This window comes from Arachis hypogaea, chromosome 13 (assembly GCF_003086295.3).
Source record: "Arachis hypogaea cultivar Tifrunner chromosome 13, arahy.Tifrunner.gnm2.J5K5, whole genome shotgun sequence".
Classification (NCBI taxonomy): Eukaryota; Viridiplantae; Streptophyta; class Magnoliopsida; order Fabales; family Fabaceae; genus Arachis; species Arachis hypogaea.
The window spans coordinates 57,800,084-57,808,023 of NC_092048.1; positions in this window are offsets into that span (position 1 = coordinate 57,800,084).

A 7,940-nucleotide genomic window follows, 5' to 3' on the forward strand; every position below is an offset into this window, starting at 1 on the left:
GGGTGTTACATTATGGTATCAGAGCAGTTCGTTCCTATAGAGCCTGAAAGACGGACTAATTTTGCTTCTGTGCATTCTCTGTATATGTGTTTATGTGCTATTAAGGATATCTAACTGATATATATGCAATAAACATTTGTGAGAATGCATTTAGAACATAAAGCATTAGACCTACGATATTGAGACAGATCAACTTAATATCACTTGTTTGGTGTGTATAGGGACCAGATGTCGACTCACGGACGCAGTCGTGGGCGAGGTAGAGGTAGGATAGGCACTGTTACTTTTGGCCTGGCAGGGAGTGACCCAATAGACTTTATGGCTGTCCTGGGAAATATGGCAGTAGCTATGCAGGTGATAGCCGAGGCACTGGGTAATCAGATAAACCAGGGTAATCACGGGAACAATAATGACGAAGAAGGCCCTATGACACTTGCAACATTTCTGAAAGTTCACCCTCCGAGCTTCAGGGGAACCACAAATTCCACCGATGCAGATAATTGGATTCAGGCTATGGAACGGGCACCGCAGGCTCAACAGGTTCCTGAGGAGCAATGGGTCAAGTTTGGAACTTATCAGCTGCAAGGCGAGGCTCAATATTGGTGGCAGGGAACACGACGTATCCTGCAGCCAGATGGTGCTGTGATTCTTTAGGAAGTCTTCCGAACAGAGTTCTATAAGAAATACTTTCCTAATTTGGTCAGAAACGCCAAGGAGCTTGAATTAATGCAATTAAAGTAAGGCCAAATGACTATTACTGAGTATATTAGCACGTTTGAAAAGTTATATCGCTTTTCTCGTATCTATCAAGGTGCGCCTGAAGATTTTGCTGAGTGGAAATGTATTATGTATGAGAGAGGTCTTTGGAGCGATATTCTTAGCTTTGTTGCACCAATGGAGATCAGAGTGTTTTCTGAATTGGTGAATGAGTAGGGTAGCTGAGGAATGTGTGAGGAAGGCGGCAGTAGAGAAAGGAAGTTTAAGGGTGCCTTTTCAAAGGACTTCAAGGAGAAACTTTGCTCCGAAAAGTAGGAATTTCAAAGCGTGGAGGCTTTGTTACGCAGCAAAATCAAGGTCAGGGCAATTACAGAAAGCCGAATACTAATGTTAATCAAGGAAGAAGGTTTAGAAAGCAGCCACAGCAGGATTTGAACTATCAGAGGTGCGGGAAGTATCATCTTGGAGTTCCGTGCAGATCAGGATTAGGGATATGTTATTTTTGTGGACAGCCCGGGCACTTGGCCAATAATTTTCTGGAGAAGAAGAAGTATGAGACTGGTAGAACACAATAGCTAGGGAGAGTGTACACCACTTCTGCAGCAAGTACTGAGGGATCTGAGACACTGATTAGAGGTAACTGTGAAATAGCTGGTAAGATCTTAAATGCTTTAGTTGATTCAGGAGAAACTCATTCATTTATTGCATTTGAAAAGGTTAATGAATTAGGATTGAGGATGGTGGTTTTAGGTTATGATTTGAAAGTGCATAATGCTACTCATGAAGCTACGGTGACTAGGTTAGGATGTCCACAAGTTCTATTTCGAGTACAACAACGTGAATTTGGGCATGATTTGATTTGTTTGCCAATGATTGGTCTAGATCTCATCTTGGGATTGGATTGGTTATCCAAGAATCATGTTTTTCTTGATTGTTCTCAGAAGTCAGTACATTTTATGCCAGAAGAGTCAGAAGCGCCAGTTGTGGTGAATACTTACTATTTGAACTCTATGATAGTAAATTGTTCTGCAACTGAATGTCAGGGTATTATGTTATTAACTTCAGGAGTATCAGGTGATGATAGCAGATTCTGGTTGTATGTGAATTTCCACCTAACCGGGAGGTTGAATTCACAATTGAGTTAGTGCCTGGAGCCGGTCCGATTTTGATTACTCCTTACAAGATGTCACCTTTAGAAATGGCTAAATTAAAGGCTCAACTGGAAGATCTATTGGGTAAGCATTTTATTCGACCAAGTGTTTCTCCGTAGGGAGCGCCAGTGTTACTGGTAAAGAAAAAGGACGGAAGTATGCGCTTGTGTGTTGATTATCAGCAACTGAATAAAATCACTGTGAAGAATAAATATCCATTACCTAGAATCGACGACCTAATAGATCAATTACAGGGTGCCGGTGTGTTCTCTAAGATTGATTTGCGATCCCGGTATCATTAGATAAGGGTTAGAGATGAAGATATTCTGAAAACTGTCATTAGGACATGTTATGATCATTATTAGTATACGGTGATGTCTTTCGTGTTAACCAATGCTCCGGCAGTATTTATGGATTATATGAACAGGATTTTTCGGCCGTACCTGGACAAGTTTGTTATTGTCTTCATTGATGATATCCTTGTTTACTCTAAGACTGAAGAAGAGCATGCTGATCATTTGCGAACTGTGCTACAAATTTTGAAAGACAGGAAGTTATATGCTAAGTTATCTAAATGTAATTTCTGGAAGAGTGAGGTGAAGTTTTTCGGTCACGTAGTGAGCAAGCAGGGAATAGCTGTGGATCCTGCTAAGGTAGAAGCAGTGATGAATTGGGAGCGACCAACTTCAGTAATAGAGATCAGGAGTTTTCTAGGATTGGCGGGGTATTATCGGAGATTCATTAAGGGATTTTCACAGCTTGCCTTACCTTTAACTAAGTTGACTAGGAAGGATACACCTTTTGTCTAGACCTCAGAGTGCGAAGAGAGTTTTCAAGCATTGAAGCAAAGGTTGACTACTTCACTCGTGTTGGTATTGCCTGAGCCAAGTGAACCATTTGAAGTGTACTGTGATGCATCATTAAAGGGTTTGGGGTGCATTCTGATGCAGCACCGAAAAGTTGTAGCATACGCCTCACGACAATTAAGGCCGCATGAGATGAAATATCCGACTCATGACTTAGAACTTGCTGTTGTTGTGTTTGCTCTGAAAATCTGGAGGCATTATCTCTATGGCATTAAGTTCCACATTTTCCCAAACCGTAAGTGTTTAAAGTATCTCTTTGAGCAGAAAGAGTTGAATATGCGTTAGAGGAGGTGGATGGAGCTTTTGAAAAACTATGATTTTGAATTAAATTACCATCTTGGAAAAGAGAACGTTGTGGCGGACGCCTTAAGTTGGAAATCTTTATATGTAGCTTGGATGATGCTACAAGAAGAAGGGTTACTAAAGGCATTTCAAGGTTTGAATCTGGGAGTTAGGGAAGAATCCAAAATTCTGTGTTTGAGTCAGTTGCAAATTTCAAGTGATTTTAAATCATAACTTCTGAAGGCTCATCAAGATGGAGAAGCGTTATGTAAGGTAATGCCGGCAATTGATCAAGGAAATCAATGGAGAGTGTTAGAATATAAGGATGGTTTATGGAGGTTGAAGAACCGGATTATTGTGCCAGATGTCGGAGACTTGCGACAAAGTATCTTAAAGGAAGCTCATAAGAGTGGGTTTTCAATCCATCCAAGAAGCACTAAAATGTATCAAGATCTGAAATCGATGTTCTGGTGGCCAGGAATGAAGAATGATTTGGCATTGCATGTATCTAAATATTTAACATGTGAGAAAGTTAAAATTGAGCATCAGAGACCATCGGGAACCCTTCAGCCTTTAGAGATTCCACAATGGAAATAGGAGAGTATCACAATGGATTTTGTGACAGGTTTGCCTAGGACTCAAACTGGTTATGATGCTATTTGGGTGGTTGTGGATTGACTAACAAAATTAGCTCACTTTTTCCCCATCCGGATAAGTTTCACAATGGAAGAATTTGCTCGAATGTACATCAAAGAGATTGTCAGTTTGCACGGCGTACCTTCTACCATTATATCTGACAGAGATCCTCATTTCACATCAAGGTTCTGGGGAGCTTTCCAACGTGCATTTGGAACTCAGTTAAGTTGGAGTACTGCATATCACACTCAAATAGATGGTCAATCGGAGAGAACTATCCAGACCTTGGAGGATATGCTAAGGGCTTGTGTTTTGGACCAGCCGGCAAGTTGGGATCGGTATATGCCACTAGTGGAGTTTGCTTATAACAACAGCTACCATGTGAGCATCAGAATGGCTCTGTATGAGGCTCTATATGGTAGGAAATGCCAATCCCTACTATGTTGGTATGGAACTGGAGAAAGAAGTTTATTAGGGCTTGAGATGATAGCTGAAACTACTGAGCAGATAATGAAGATTTGTAACCAAATGCTTATAGCCCAAAGCCGTCAGAAGAGCTATGCTGACCAAAGGCGAAAGCCTTTGGAGTTTGAAGAAGGAGAGCATGTATTTTTGATGGTTACACTAACCATTGGAGTGGGAAGAGCCATTAAGACTAAGAAACTTAATCCCCGTAATATTGGACCATTTGAGATCCTGAAAAGAATTGGGCCGGTGGCTTATAGGATTGCTTTACCGCCATATCTTTCGAACTTGCACGACATGTTTCATGTATCACGGCTTCAAAAGTATACTCCTGCCGCAAGTCATGTTCTGGAACCGGAACCGATTCAAGTGAGAGAAGATCTAACACTTCCAGTAATCCCGGTGAGGATTGATGACACTAACGTTAAACAATTTTGCGGGAAGGAAGTATCGCTGGTAAAAGTAGCTTGGAGTTGAGTTGGTATTGAGGAACATACTTGGGAACTCAAATCAGATATGCAAAAAGACTACCCACACCTCTTTTTAGGTAACTAAATTTGAATTTTGAGGGCAAAATTCTTTGTTAGGTGGGTAGGATGTAAACCCCGTTAAATTTGTAAATAATTAGTTAATAAATTAATTTTTAATAAAGAAAATTAGAAATGTGAATATTATATTAAATTAGGATAGAGCTCATCAAAACGAGAATTTTGACACTAATTTCGAATAATTCGGCCCAAGCCTCCCTTCTTCCCCCAATTCAGCAGATGCAGCGCTGAAACACAATAGGGGAAAGGAGAAATGAAAAACACTTCCAAACTCTTATGGTAAATTCAAATCCCTGTATCTCCTCCGTCCGAGCTCCGATCGCCGCACAGTTTGCAGCCAAGCGACTACCTCGTTGAGCTCTACGTTTCTACCGGAACAATTTTATAGGTAACTCACTTTATTGTTCTCAGCCACTCCTTCCCCTAATTTTTGAAAATTATGTGGAGGTATTGAATTTCTTTGCTCTTTGGTATTTTAGGATCCAATTAGCTTGAGGAAAATATTCACTCTTGCTTATATGAAGCTTGGGTAAGGTGAGGATTCCCTAAATTCTATATAATTTACTGAAATTATGCCTTGGGTATTAAATTCGGTATATATGTGTTATGAATGTTAGATTGTGAATAAATAAATGGAGCTTGAAATTATGGATATTGGAACTTGGAGGAAGTTGAACACTAGTGTTTTGTTGAAGTTTTTGGGGCTGTGTTTGTTTTAATCAGTTGCCTTGATCACTACAAGGAAGCCGGCCAAGTTATGGTTTAGGTTTCGTGCATTTAATATATAATGTTCTGTGAAAACTTAGGCTAGATTACCATAGGATAAGCTGGAACGCACGGAAATGTACAATGCTTAGTATCCTTGATATTTATGATGTGATTTGGTTATGTGATGGAGATTGTTGTTATATTGATGTTAGTATGGAACATGGTTGAGTTGGTGATTATATGATTACATACATATTGAATGAAAGCATGATGGATTTGTTGAAAAGTGAGATTGTATAATGTTAAAGAATGATGGTTGATAAAATGGTGTAGAGTTTTTCTGCTGGCATATTGTGTTGGTATTGGCAGGTTTGGTGATGAATGCTATGGAGATTTTGAATGAAAATAAGGTTTAAGGAGTTTTGCAAAATTTGGTTTTGGGCCGAACTTCGGCGACCTATAACCTAGCTTCCAGACCCTCAATTTGTTTGCAATTTATTTTAAATGAAAATTGGGTTCGTGGAGTTTATGTCGTTCAAAGAACGGATGAAAAACAATTTAAAATGATTAAGTTATGTGCATCGGGAGTTTGGTTAAAAATTATGTAATTCTGCAGCTTTCTGCTTAATCAGGTTTTTAGAAAAACGTATGTCGACGCGTACGCGTGGCAAGGAATTTTTAACTGTGCATACGTGTAATGGACCAGCATGCATGTCCACGCGTACGCATGGCTCACGCGTATGCATGACACGAAGTATTCGTTGACGGGTACGCATGATAAGGGGATGCACGCGCGAGCTACCTTTTTACATTCCCACGCATACGCGTGAGCCACGTGTACGAGTGGCCCCTATTCCAGCAAACATGGTTTTATGAGTTTTAAACCCTATTTCAAACTTCCAAACCTCTATTTTCATTGCTTTAGTCATAAATAATAGTATTAAACCTGATAATCAGATGAAGTTAGGAAGTGGGGATAACTTGAAGGTGAAGTAATACTGAGAAAGTGATGAATTGAATTATGAAATGTTATGAATGATTATGTATAATACTTGGCTCGATTAATTAAATGATCTAAGATACGAGATTCCCTTGGTAAATTACCGTGGCTTGCCACCACATGTACCAGGTTGAAAACTCGATACTCTGTTGACCCTATGATGTAAGGGTGACCGGGCACTTATAAATTCCCGGGGATGTTACCCCCATTGATCAATATTGATTATTTGAGAAAAAGCTATGCATAGACTCTTAAGGATGCACGTCGAGGGACAGTCCAAAGGTTTCGCAAACCAGACTTATTGGGTTGACTTGATAACCGACAGATGAGACTCATCAGCCATAGGACAGGCATGCATCATGTGCATATTACTTGAATTACTTGTTTGTGCATTAACTGGGTATGCCTAAGTGTATTTGCTATGTTAAATGTATATTTGCTACTTACAGTACTGGTAACTTTCTTGTGTTTGCCTCTATCTGCTTATTTGTCTGTGATATGTTGTCAGAGATGGAAGTATGGTGGAAAGGCGGTAAGACTAGATTTAAGATTAAGTTAGGCATAGATACTCTTAGAAAACCATCTTTTATGACTTCTGTTTAATACTTTAAGCTTTGTTATCTGAGTGTCAGTATTCTAGGATTGCCTCTGGCATTCCCAGGACCTTATATCTTATATGTGTGGCACATTTACCATGCTGAGAACCTCTGGTTCTCACCCCATTCTATGTTGTTATTTTTCAGATGCAAGTCGAGAGGCACCTTGTTAGGCGTCTGGACTTCTGAAGCGAAGTGGTTATTGATGAGCGGATAATTTATACGCTTTTTGGCATTGTTTTTAGTATATTTTTAGTAGAATCTAGTTACTTTTAGGGATGTTTTTAATAGATTTTATGTTAAATTCACATTTCTGGACTTTACTATGAGTTTGTGTATTTTTCTGTGATTTCAGGTATTTTCTGGCTGAAATTGAGGGACTTGAGCAAAAATCAGATTCAGAGGTTGAAGAAGGACTGCTGATGCTGTTGGATTCTGACCTCCCTGCACTCAAAGTGGATTTTCATACTTCTAATTTGGAAGCATGGTTCTGGCGTTCAACGCCAGAAATGGCAACAAATGGGCGTTGAACGCCCAAAATAGGCACCAACCTAGCGCTGAACGCCCAGAGTTGTGTGCAAGGGCATTTTGCATGCCTAAATTGGTGCAGGAATGTAAATGCCTTGACACCTCAAGATCTGTGGACCCCACAGGATCATCTCAGGATCTGTGGACCCACAGGATCATCTCAGGATCTGTGAATCTCACAGGATCCCCACCCACCTCACCCTCTATCTCTCCATTCATGACCATCTGATGCCAAGGCATCTTAGGCTAGTTTCACTAGCCTTTTTCTTTTATTTTTAGTTGTTTTATGCATTTTCTTTAGCCTTAAGTAATCATTTTGGGCCAAATAGTCATGCTTGTCTTAAATCATTCAACATGAAGATTTTGATGCAAATTCCATGAGTTTTTAGTTATATTCCTTGAAAGCTATGAATGGAAGAATTCTCATGAATTTTTGCAAGACT